Genomic DNA, 14,001 nt, shown 5'->3' on the forward strand with positions numbered 1-14,001 from the left:
TTGGATAAGAGCATCAATTAAGTGAAAATAAGTTTAAAAATTAACGAATGTTTACTAAAAAACTAAACACAAAAAATAAAAGGAAAATAAAAGAGCCTGTGGGTACGCTGAGACTGCTATAAATGCTACAGGATTAACAAATACAAGTCTCATGTTTAGGTATAAGCGCAAGCGATAAATTACAGTAACGATAAAACTTATACATTAATAAAAATATGGGACTTTTTTTTTTACAATAGTCGTACAATCTTACTATACAAATCCTTGATCTATTTCAGATTTCAAATCCTTATCAGGTATGGCTGTATATGTAACATTTGTTCCCAATGAAATATTGAGACAAAATTTCATGACAACCCATCTATGAAATAATGTCTTAATATTTACAAAACGTAATTGTTGATAACCTCCCTTTAACAAGACAAAATTTCTGCTATTCATCTATGAAATATTGTCTACATATGGACAAAATTTCATATGAAAATTTGTCATTCTCTGGACAATATTTCATAGATAGGGGACAAAATTTCATGATACAAAGTCATGAAATATTGTCTTGGGGACAATATTTTGCCGCTCATATAGACACTGTGCCCAAGCTCAGTTGTAGTTGCATACAAGGCGCTTGTTGTGATGAATACCATATATATATTCATTTATGCTTAAATTTTGATTCATGTTACATATTGTAAATATTCGTTCATATTTCAACCTATTTTCACTCAAGTTGTTCAAATCAATCTCTGATATGTCCCGCGTTATACATAATGACATAATCTCATTATTTTCAAGTTACGGTATACAGCTAGTAGAAAAATATATTTTAGGTAGGTATACAGTTTAAAAAGGACATACGATACAGTTACAGGGAAGGTTATGACGTTGCTAACGTAAAATGTTATTTTTCACGACGTACAAAACTGTCACATATCGGGAAAAGATGCATTTTCGACTGATTTTTATCATTCAGACTGATTTATCATCGGCTTGAAAACGAGTTCATGGACCCCTCTTTTTAGTCCCCTACCGACGTAGTCGAAGGGGACTTTAGGTTTGCATTCCGTCCGCCTATCTGTCCATCCGACAGTCCGGCAAATCAGTTTTCCGCACTTTTTTTCTTCGTGCTTGAAGATATTGATTTGATATATGATGTATTGTTTTATCATGACGAGTTACAGATCAAGTTCGAATTTTGTTCCGGTCTGATGATTTTGTGCAGATTTATGGTCCTTGGACTAAAAAAAATCACTCAAATAATCAGTTTTCCGCACTTTTTTTCGTCATGCATGAAGATATTGATTTGATAATTAATTTATAGTTTGTTCATGACAAGTTACAGATCAAGTTCGAATTTTGTTCCGGTCTGATAATTTTATGCAGAGTTATTGTCCTTGGACTAAGAAAATTCACTTAAATAATCAGTTTTTCCATACTTTTTTTCGTCATACTTGAAGATATTGACTTGATATTTGTTATATAGTTTACACCATGACAAGTTATAGATCAAGTTAGCATTTTGTTCCATTACAATGAATTTTTAACCGGTATGGGGCGATATGTATTATCATGCAATACTCTCAGAATGCTCGTTAAAATGACATTTGGCTTGAATATGTATGAAGATTCTTTAATTTGTGCCAGTTTTTATAAACAAATCACCGACGAAATTTATTTAGATTAGATAAGTATAACAAGTAAAGTTACAGCAAAAAATGCCGTTCTTTGACTAAAATCATGAAAATGTGATTAAGATGAATAATTTCCAATGTATTTTTTACACATTGTCATACAATTCAGAGCACACTTAGGTAGGGAAGATAGATATTCCAGATGCTAAAGGTGGTAAATTGGGTGCTATATTTAAGAGGTAAAGATCGGAACCAGTCTCAAAGTTGGAAACAGACTATAGGTTTATCGAAATCAATACGTCGCCATTTTGACTTGGTTTGGAAAGAAAGCAAGCACCTGTCGGCGACCGAAATTCATTCTAGCTTTATGTCATTTAATGTTTGTTTTAGTCAGTAAAGCAGACTCAAAAAGCGAGAGATTTCGGTATTTGTAGGGTGTAAAGGTGATTATAATAGTATGATTTTATCCGTTGTCAACATTGAATATTTACAAATTTATGCACACAACTGTCAAAAATAATGATGTTTGAACTGCTAAAATGGTAGCATAGGTTTCTGCGTTAACCATATCGTTTACGATCGCAAACTATGATCTTTATTGTTTATTCGTCAAAGAGTAAGACTTCAACAATTTATACTTGGTAGAAAGTGAACATCTGGGTGGGGCTTTGAATAGACTTGATCTAATATGCATCTTAATAATCTTTTAAGAGGTAGAAATGTCAAAAACTGTAGTTTAAATAATGTTTAATTACCTTATTTGATGCTTGAAAGATATCCATTTTGTCAACTAGGTTACTGATATTGTGGATAAACAACATATACATGATACATGACATTATAAACAACAATGTCATAATATGTGGAAATTTTGTCACACAAATATACATTATGTAAACATGTTTAACAAGATTTTACAATTTCCATTTTTACCAGTGTTTTTTTTCACTAGGTAATTATGTGGTGCATGGCAGACATTTGAGAGCATTTTTCAAAGCAATACTACCGGTGTAAATGTACATATAGATAATACACCAATAAACAGTTAATTGGGTTTATTTCTGTGCACATATTTCATTTCCAAGGCATTGTCCATGGGACAGCAAAAATTCAGTGTAATAATATGAACATTTTGGAACAAACTTGTGAAACTCTTAAACATTGATTGGTTGTTACTTGCTCAATGTCCAGTGGCCAAAATATCATGGATATTCCGATGATCCAACATGCATATTTGGTCTGTACATGTATAAGATATAAAGGATGTAGGTTATTCGTCAGTGAGAGACCAATCCTAACACACAACGAAAACAGAAAAGACGTACTGACAGCAACATACATTTATAAACATTTTCTTGTGTATTTTAGATGTTGCTTATTTTCATAAGGTTACTTGCATAAAAGTCTATGCATATATATGACTATGTTATTTTAAGAAAGTGTTTCTTACAGGGTGTTTCAGGAGGGCACCATGTCCTGTTGTGTTTTCTTGACACCCTGTACTTCTTTGTGAAACATTTGGCACCATGCCCCTTTTGTGTCGTATTTTATAATGCCCTGCCAAATTTAAAATCGGTTCTGTCTTTCATCCTTTAATATGATCATTTCAAGTTATTTCCCTCTGGAGGAAATCAAAATTTATATAGCAGACATTTTATTGAATTTGGTAAGCAACTGAATACAAATATGGTTGATGATTAAATCAAATAAGGACAATATCGACTCTGTATAGTGTTTCCTGCAGGATGTTTTGGCTTGGTATGGCGCCATGCCTTGTTTTCTTGACGCCCTGCCCTTTTAAGGAAAAAAATTTGGCGCCATGTCCCTTTTCCATCGTATTTTAGAACGCCCCGTCGTGATTTAATATCGGTTCCGCAATTCATCTTTTAGCAAGACCATTTCGAGTTATTTCCCTTGGAACCAAAATCAAAATTTCAATGGCCAACACTTTATTGAATTTCGTAATGTTTGAACAGTTTTGAAGCGACAGAGTACAAATACGATTGATGATTGTATCTAATAGGAAACATCGATTTGTACCTCTACAATATCAAAATGTAGACAATTTAAAAGGGAACCAGGCGATTGTTTGTATTATAATTTTACGATGAATGGGATGAACATTACCACAGTTTGTTTATATTTTCTATATATACTATTCCGTCGGTCGAGATGTCGGATTGGGTGTGAATTTACGACGGCTTTCATATAAATAAGCTTTATTTAGAGTCGGCATAGTATACAAACAAGGACATAACATAAGCTCTAATGAGCTTTTAACCGACATAATACTTTTGTTATCTTAATAAAATTAGAGTTAAGAATATAGCTCATATAGTTTTGAATAGTACAAAAAAATCAACAACCTTTCAAAAAAAAAAAAAACACACAAAAAAACACAGATGGAAAAAAGATGAAAAGCAGAAGAATACATGTACATTGTATGTATAGTCAGTCTTGCTATACAATCTTTGAATATTCTAAAACTGTTTGTACAGTTATGAGCCAAGGTAGCTTTGATTGGTATAAACATGCGAGATCCAAAAGGTATTTGGCACATCTTTTGTGCATATTCTCTTGGTCATGCAAAGTCCACTTTCACGACACATCCTTAGACAATCAGTCTCAGTGATCCAGTATTAAAGTTTATAACTGGAGTTATTGATTGAAATGAGGCAGTTGCACAATGAACATGATAAACATCCTATTAGCTGAGTCTAGAAGTGATAATTTTATTACAAAAAGGGATTAAGTTAACAACCTAATATCATGAATATACATATCTTTATTTCTTACCAATAAATATGAAACAATTGTATGTTCCATTAAATCCCTATCTATTACAGTGCCTTTAAGTCTATGTAAAGAGTACTAGTGCCCTATAAGTGTAGTCCTCCGCGCGAAGCGTGCCCTTAAAAGTGTAGCCAATTGTGCTAAGAGTGCCTTCTGAGAAAAAAGCTGCAGGAAACACTACTGTACCTCTTCAAATTTTGAAATGTAGACGATTAAAGGGGAACTGGGCAATGGTTTGAATTCTAATTTTAAATGCATACATGTAGGATAAACATTACATAACCAATCAGCTGTTTGTTTATATTTTCATTTTAAGTGTGACCACTTCAACTAATCGTTCGGATGAGATGTCAGATTGATTGTGAATTTCCGATAGCTTTCTTACTGTTGTTATCTTAATAAAATTAAAGTTAAAAGAGAATAGCTGATATAGTTTTGATTGCATCTACAACACCACCACATGCATGAACAGCTGTGTGGTATTCTCTATTTTTCATAATAGATAATTAGACATGTTAACTGATCATGTTTTTTTGTACCTAAAATCAACACCTATTTGATCAAAAAGAAGAAAAAACTCGACTGAAAAAGATTAATGAGGTAGTTGCACTATCAAGATTCTATTAATTGAGTCTAGCAGTAATAATTTTATTACAAAAGGAATTTAATTAGTAACATTATACACATATATGTATCTTTATTTCTTAACAGTAAATATGAAAAGATGGTATATTTTGATTAAATCCCTATCCACATTGAACAGTGCCTTGTTTATATCTGTACAAATTAAAGGGTGCCCTAAAAGTGAAGTCCACCTTTAAATTAAGACAAGAGTCTATTGTATTTAAAAGAATTTTTGTTGTTTCTCAAACAAGAATTGAGATGTTAACTATTAATATATAACTTTAACCATAATAAGTTTAAATTTGAAATTGTCCTTATATAGTGATGTACCTTTAATTTACTTGGATGATAATAGTACCAACAAATGAAAATCCTTTCAACTATTTCATTTCTTTCATATAGAATATTTGTTAACAGTGACGACCACAATGCTGTCATCTAACCAGTTTTTCTGCTAACACTTTAACCCCCCTAAATGTTTGTTTGAGAAGAATTAGTTAATATCATATCAAGTAACATTGAGTCTAAAGGAGAACATATATGTACCTCCTTAGAGGAAACTTTTACATTCAGGGAATGATTCCATTCAACAACTAATAAGTTAGATTTACATTTCAGGTAGAGGATCTAGTCCAAACTGTGTGGTAACATCTAGATAGTCTAGGTACCGGTAAGTAGTTCACAATTTTGTGTAGTACATACAATACATTGTATTTGCATGTGTGCAGGTTCTGGATTTTTTATACACCCGTTTACGGGACGTATTATGGTATACCGTTGTCCGACTGTCCATCGTCAACATGTCAGACATTAGCTCAAAAAAGCTTTAACCAATATGCATGAAACTTTGGTGAATTGTTTATATCTATTGACGTGAGATCCCTTTCATTTTTTATAAATTTCAGATTTACCGTTTCTGAGTTTTGGGGTTTTATTCATTAAAAAAGGTGGGATTTTACAGTTTTCCGACAATAACTCGAGAATGCTTTCACCAATTTGCAAGAAATTTTGGTGAATTGTTTATATCTGTTGATGTAAGCTCCCTTTTGAATTTTATAAATTTTAGATTTTACATTTCTGAGTTATGGGGTTTTATTCATTAAAAAAGGGGGGATTTTCTAGTTTTTGGACAATAACTCAAAAATGCTTTCAGCAGTTCTCATGAAACTTTGGTGAATTATTTATAGCTATAAATGTAATCTCCCTATTGATTTTCATAAATTTCAAATATGACATTGAGAAGAAATTGAACTTTATTTGTTTATAGTCTGACAACAGATTTACATGTACTAGGTATTGCGCAACAGCACAGTGTATTGCACAACAGCAAGAAATCTTTAATTGAATATAAATTCAATCCATACATCCAATTTCAAGTTCTTTGACTACATTTATTCAGAAACCTATAATATGTCAAATATTTAATTACAATCCAAATTCAGACTTGTATCAAGCTTGAATATTGTGTCCATTTTTGCCCCAACTGTCCAGGGTTGGACCTCTGCGGGCGTATCCAGCTGTGCTCAGCGAAACAGTTTATTAAAAAGCGGTCTGATCCTATTTATAGCAAAATCTTTTGTGATTTCAAAACTGGCTTAAAGCAGTAAAGGGTGTCAAAGCCAAGTAAATATAAGAAGAGTAAAACAGGAGCAACTTTGAAAGCATGTGTACAAATGTTTACACAACTCACTATTTTTGTATTGTCTCTGACATGCATTGTTATACATGTACATGTATATGTCATGTATGTAAATGCTTTACATGCATTAGTGTTTTTAGATAGCTTCGGTAAATGCATGACACATGCAAGATAGAATGACAAAGACAAATAGCATGGTTAACAATTGTAATGAAAAGGTTTTAATTTCTATCCTTTATGAATTAAACAGTCGTCTTTTAATAATATCATTTTTGCAAAGATTCTTTTAAAGAGTGGACATGTGTTAAAAATATATTTTATGTACCCTATAAATAAAATTCTAACAGTATCTAAAAAACTATGTGCATTAGCATACATGGAAATAATACTTAGCATAATTGTTTTTCTTTTTTTTTGTGGTTTTTATCAGAGAACAGTGATAGGTATTTATTGTCGCTGAATCAAGACATACAATCAATCATACATTCTGAAGTTGTCAACAATAAGGTTCAGTCTGTGGTTAAAGTGATTTTGTGGTCCACATTTAGAATAAGAACTTCAAGATACAGTGAGGTTTAATTTTTCAGACTCTCAGTTATTATAGACATTTATATATAACAATATATAATCACAGTTGACCCGGTTGTTGATTTTTTTATGCGACTTTTGGCACAAAATTTTTGCGGTCATATAATGGTATGACTCCATTTGGTTTTCAGACAATAACTTGAGTATAAGTGTATGGATCTCTATTAAATTGTACCACAAGGTCCCATACCACAAAAGGAAGGTTGGAATTGAATTTTAGGGATTAGCTATATATAGGGACCAAAAGCAATACTTTTCTAATACTTTGTATAAATTCTTGACCAATTTCAATGGGGTTTATTTTCAAAGTTTTGAATTCTTGGGGTTCTTTAAAATATTGAATCTAACGTGTATTTAGATTTTGGATTTTCGGCCCCTTTTTTAAATTGATCCACATTCAGGTCCAAAGGGTCCAAAATTAAACTTTGTTTGAATTCAAAAAAATTGGAATTCATGGGGTTCTTTGGTATGCTGAATCAACCATGTATTTAGATATGGGATATTGGACCATAATAGGTAAATGTCCATTTTCAAATTTTTAATTTCTTAGACCACTTTCATTCTGTGTCAGAAACCTATGCTGTATCGAATATCTAATCACAATCCAAATTCGGAGCTGTATCAAGCTTGAATGTTGTGTCCATACTTGCCTCAACTGTTCAGGGTTCAAAATCGGTGGTCGTATCAAGCTGCACCTTATGGAGGATTTTATTTTGTTTCATGAGAAAATATTGACTTGTGGTTACATACCACTACAGTTTAGCATGCAGTTGAGATGAGCAATGTGCCATCCACCGAAGAGCACAATCGCTAAATCATCATTGTGATTCATTTTGTTTCTGTTCTACTTTTGTTTTTTTCAAAAGCTGACTATCTGTGGTCAAAATATATTGCTGATTATGACTTGTATGTCCATCGGCAATTATTAAATGTTTATTTAGACATATGACATGGTATGTACCAAGCAAACATACAGGGTGGGTTTTAAATGTGTTTGTACAGAGTAAGTTCTGGAATACAAATCAGCATTCTCAAATTTTTTCATTCTGAATAAAAACATCAATGTTTGCTGTATTTTTAATGTAAGTGTGAGAAGCAGCAAGTACCAAGCATTTACCCATCTGAGGATAGAACCAATAACCTGCATTTGAGTCAAGCATGCTACCATGAACCCAGGTCTTCTTGGTTTTTAGAAATATACCTTCTGTACTTATTTAGTTTTATTTCCAAAACTTCAGTAATTCCTGGTGTTGAGAATTATCTTCTAAAGCAACTATTTATATGTTCGGTATTTGGCTACAATTAGTTTTTACATAAAGCAAAATTTTGACATCTTTAAACAGTTCAATATGAATTACAGAAAATAAAACGAACATATTTTACTTCATATTCAGGGGGGGGGGTAGTGTGTATTCAAATGGGTTCTTAAAATAAAAAAAAATTTTAAAACCCATTGTTACTGAAGTTTACTGTTATGTGTGTTGTAATTTTTCTGTTTGCATGATATTTGATGTTGTTTTTCCTGTACAGGTTTTGGAACTGTGACTCCTAACACCATGCCTTTCCAATCAAAGAATGATCAAATTATCAAGCTGAAAAATCAACGGGAACAAATGACATACCACCTCAAAATCGATAGAGTCAGAATGACAAAAACTTTACCAGAAATGATACATTTTTGTAATCAAAGAATGGCAGATGACCCATTGATTCATCCTGTGAAAGATAACCCTTTCAAGGACAAGAAAACATGTACAATATTATGACTTCAATGAATTTAAAAATGTATCAACATTTAAATGGTGCACATGGTAGACATAGTGAATTTTGTTGTCATGGAAGATCTGATTGGGATTTACCTGCCCTGTATATTACACTGTTAATTTTTATAATGTACTAAATAGCTTTTATATTTATTCACCATACTGTCAATTCAGTCATTATTGTCTTATCAAAAAGATATTAAGAAAAAATATCAACAGTTGATTGGAAAGAAGAAAAAAAGAATTGTTAAAATTTTTGTAATTTCTGGCAGTTACTAGTTCATAAATATCTATAGCCACATGGCCAAAAAATAATAGGTATAGTGAATATTTAAAAAGTTACTTCATTACATGTGTTTTGATATGTTTCTTCATAAAGTTACATGCAATTTCATGTTTCATTAACTTTTCAAATAAGAATTACAAGATGATTTTAAGAGTCTACATGGATTTAGTTTGCATGTTCATACTTGTTGTAATTGTATGATTTTGATTTACATATCCTATCCACAGATGATCACCAGTAATATCTGTAAGATGAAATATGTGTTCCTCAAATAATATTGACAATTTCTGAAGGCATTTCTATATGATTCTACAAGGATTGATGCCCCCACTACCAACCACCCAAATAAAAAGAAAGAAAAAAATAGCATTCAGGAAAAGTTTTAAGATTTGGTTGGTTAATGTATAATTTGACGTTATAGTTTGATATTGTTCTTTGGCAATATTTGTACTGGAAGAAAGTTGAAAAGTCTCCAAACCATAATAAAATTTTAGCAATCTTGCTTCAATTTGAAATAAACACATATTCCATCTTAGATACTAGTATATTACAATACCGGTATGCATTTGCATGTAAAGAAATCATATACAATTGCATAACTACCCAAACATATTGATTTAAAAAAATTCCATTTAGGTAATTGAAAAAATGAGAACTTAATTTTCTAGGGTACTTATCTTGTAAATAAACTCAAGCCAGAAGATATTAATTTCAAGCTTTTGGATTTTATCATACAGATTGTTTAAGCCTTATTGTAATTTAAAATTAGTTTGAAGGACATGGTTACATCTATAAAGATACATTAAGGTGTCTCTTTACATGCAAATTTTTTTTTTTTGGTGTTTTCCATTAGCATGAAAAATTATATTTTAATTTTTTGAAGAATATTTGTTTTTTCGTTTAAAGAATATTTTGTTCATTTTAATTAGTTGTCTTTGAATGTAGTGGATTACCTTTGTATACAGATACTTATATTTGTCTGCATCAGCATATACATCATATTCTTTGGTTGTTACAAAATGGGAAAAGGTAATTAAAAAACACTTTAAAGATTTTTGAAATAACAATGCAATGCAAATACAATTCAGGGAAATTATAGACTGGAAAGAAGTTAATTCATACTGATAAAGTTTGAGTTTTTCAAAGTTATTTGTTAAGTTTGCAGAAAGGTTTAAGGTTGTTTTATTTCTGTTACAAAACAGATGCTCAAAGTGATGATGCATAGATCTCAATTCAGCCAGATGCAAATGTTCAAACAATAAAAGACTTACAATGATACATACATATATAGTTTATACCAATTTATGTCACCTTGATTGGGAAAATACAATTTTTAAGAACCATCACTACCTATATCTGACAGTCGTCAAGATTTTGTATCAAATTGACATGGGCCATAGGGATATTTGAAAGCATGCAATTAAAATTTATTGCTGATCAAAAATCAGATTTTCAAGTACACTGGTGACAATATATTATTAATGTCTTTCTATCCATTAAAACATTGGTGCTGTTCAATTAGGATATTTTGTAAACCTGGCTGTTTTATTAGTTTATGAGGTAAAACTTGGAAGACTAATAGATACCATATTATTGTTGTTTTCAGATATATTGTCAGAATAAAATCAATAATATTGACTCAGTACCATAAAAGTAATCTTGTAATATGTGTGTAATTAACCTGTATTATTATTTATGTTCTGATAGTCAATATTCTGCTTATTATCTTCCATGTTGAAGGTTCACACCTTTAAGATACTTAAATTTATACGTCAGTGTAATTAATTGTCTTCCAGGATATATAAGGGAATTATGCACATTATTTGTATATAAGAATTGAATAAAGAGAGTGTATATTTTCTGGATTGTTGAGTTTTCCCGTTCACTGTTGCTCACAACACAATTATTAGAAAATCATGTATTTCGCACTCCCTTCCACCATTTGTTTGTCCACAGGCACTTGTTTCTATCCATGGGAAGAACCACTATCAACTTATATTTGCTCCTAAATATACGTTGATAGTGGTTCTTCCCATGGATAGAAACAAGTGCATGTGCTCCCTTCCCCTTTGAATGAAGTTAAGGGATGTACATGTATATAGGAATTATTTTTATGCCCCCGCTGTACCCTTGTCCCTCTGTACGTACGTATGTCCCAAAGTTGGTTTCCTTTCTCTAACTTCAGTTTGCCTCAACCAAATGTTATGAAACTTATACACAATGCTTATTACCACAAAACACAGATCAAGTTTGAATTTTGGTGGCGTCACTTTTACCGTTCTAGAGTTATGACCCTTTACAAATGGAAAAATTGCAAAATTTTTAGTTTCCGTTCTATTACTTAAGTTTGCCTCAACCAAATGTTATGAAACTTATACACAATGCTTATTACCACAAAACACAGATCAAGTTTGAATTTTGGTGGCGTCACTTTAACCGTTCTAGAGTTATGCCCCTTTATAAATGGAAAAATTGCAAAATTTTTAGTTTCAGTTCTCTACCTTAAGTTTGCCTCAACCAAATGTTATGAAACTTATACACAATGCTTATTACCACAAAACACAGATCAAGTTTGAATTTTGGTGGCGTCACTTTAACCGCTCTAGAGTTATGCCCCTTTATAATTGGAAAAATTGCAAAATTTTTAGTTTCAGTTCTCTACCTTAAGTTTGCCTCAACCAAATGTTATGAAACTTATACACAATGCTTATTACCACAAAACACAGATCATGTTTATTTTGGTGGCGTCACTTTAACCGTTCTAAAGTTATGCCCCTTTATAAATGGAAAAATTGCAAAATTTTTATATCTTCTAAATTTCAAGTTATTTTTAAAATTGGAGTTTTCTTCCTTTGTCCATGATTATAGTTGAATCAACTACAATCAATGCTTAATACAATGCAATGTTTAATTTTGACTTCCACTGATAAAACACAGATCAAGTTGAATTTGGGTAGTGTCACTTTAACCATTATTGAGTTATGCCCCTTTATAAATCGAAAGATTGCAAAATTTTTAGTTTCCATTCTGTAACTTAAGTTTGCCCCAACCAAACATTATGAAACCTATACACAATATTCATTACCACAAAACTAAGATCAAGTACAAATTGTTTGTTTCTGTTTTCTAACTTTAGTTTGCCTCAACCAAATGTTATGAAATTTATACACAATGCTTATTACTACATAATACAGATTAAGTAGGAAATTTGGTGGCAACACTTTTTTCCATTCTTGAGTTATGTCCCTTTATAAACATAAAAAGTGCTGAAATTTGTGTTTCCGTTCTCTAACTTTAGTTTGTCTCAACCAAATGTTATAAAACTTATACACAACGTTCTAGAGTTATGCGTGTTTACAAATAGAAAAATTGCTGAATTTTTATACGCCCGTTTATGGGACGTATTATGGTATACTGATGTCCGTCCCTTGTCAACATGTCGGACATTAACTCAAAAACGCTTTAACCAATTTGCATAAAACTTTGGTGAATTGTTTATATCTATTGATGTGAGCTCCCTTTCATTTTTTATAAATTTTAGATTTTACATTTCCAAGTTATGGGGTTTTATTCATTAAAAAAAGGGGGATTTTCCAGTTTTCGGACAATAACTCAAGAATGCTTTCCCCAACTTGCAAGAAATGTTGGTTAATTATTTATATCTATTGACATGAGCTCCCTTTTGATTTTTATAAATTTTAGATTTTATGTTTCCAAGTTACAGGGTTTTATTCATAAAAAAAAGGGGGATTTTCCAGTTTTCGGACAATAACTCAAAAATGCTTTCAGCAGTACTCATGAAACTTTGATGAATTGTTGATATCTATTGATGTAAGGTCCCTTTAGAATTTTATAAATTTTAGATTTTACATTTCCGAGTTTTTGGGTTTTATTCTTTAAAAAAGGGGGGATTTTCCAGTTTAAAAGTCCTGAATAATTTTAATGATACTTGAAATGGTTGTTGCCAACTTTTCTGCCACTGAGGGATTAGTCATAAATTAGTTGGAGAATTATTTTTGCAATTTAATGTCAGTTTTGTGATTTTTGATAATGATGCATGCCTTAATTTTTGTCCTTTCTTTTAAAAACTTTGTAGAGAAAACACTTAATACCTGTAGTTAAATTTCTGTATATATCCATTTTTTGCAAGACAATTGATTCAAGCATTTCAACATATTCTATGAAAGAACTTGTATTGATAAGTGATGCATATCTAACTTGGGTAAGTAATGTATGTCATGACTTATCCAAAAACTGAGAACCCCGTTTTATACAACCGCAAAAAAATTTTGCGGTCGTATATACTATATTGGTATGACGTTGGCAACGTCGTCGTCGTCCGAAGACACATTGGTTTTCGCACTCTAACTTTAGTTTAAGTGAATGGATCTCTATGAAATTTTACCATAAGGTTCAATACCACAAAAGGAAGGTTTGGATTGATTATGGGGGTTATGGTACCAACAGTTAAGGAGTTAGGGGCCAAAAATAAGCATTTTTGTAACTTCCAGACATAACTTGTGTGTTAGTGTATGGATCTCTCTGACATTGTACCACAAGGTTCCATATTACAAAGGGAATGCTGGGCTTGATTTTGGGGGTAATTACCTCAAAATTTTAGGAATTAGGGGCAAAAAAAGGGGCAAATACAAGCATTTTTCTAGTTTTATGACAATAACT

At 31.5% G+C, this 14,001-nt stretch overlaps 1 long non-coding RNA gene across 1 annotated transcript; it reads left to right on the top strand.

The window, feature by feature from the left end:
- The first annotated feature begins 1,898 nt into the window (after positions 1-1,898).
- LOC127706515 (uncharacterized) lies at positions 1,899-11,182 on the top strand. Its single transcript, XR_007984499.1, has 3 exons — positions 1,899-2,071; positions 5,664-5,715; positions 8,803-11,182. It is a non-coding gene; the product is annotated as an uncharacterized LOC127706515 (long non-coding RNA).
- The last annotated feature ends 2,819 nt before the right edge of the window (positions 11,183-14,001 follow it).

This window comes from Mytilus californianus, unplaced genomic scaffold (assembly GCF_021869535.1).
Source record: "Mytilus californianus isolate M0D057914Y unplaced genomic scaffold, xbMytCali1.0.p SCAF_1, whole genome shotgun sequence".
Taxonomy (NCBI): domain Eukaryota; kingdom Metazoa; phylum Mollusca; class Bivalvia; order Mytilida; family Mytilidae; genus Mytilus; species Mytilus californianus.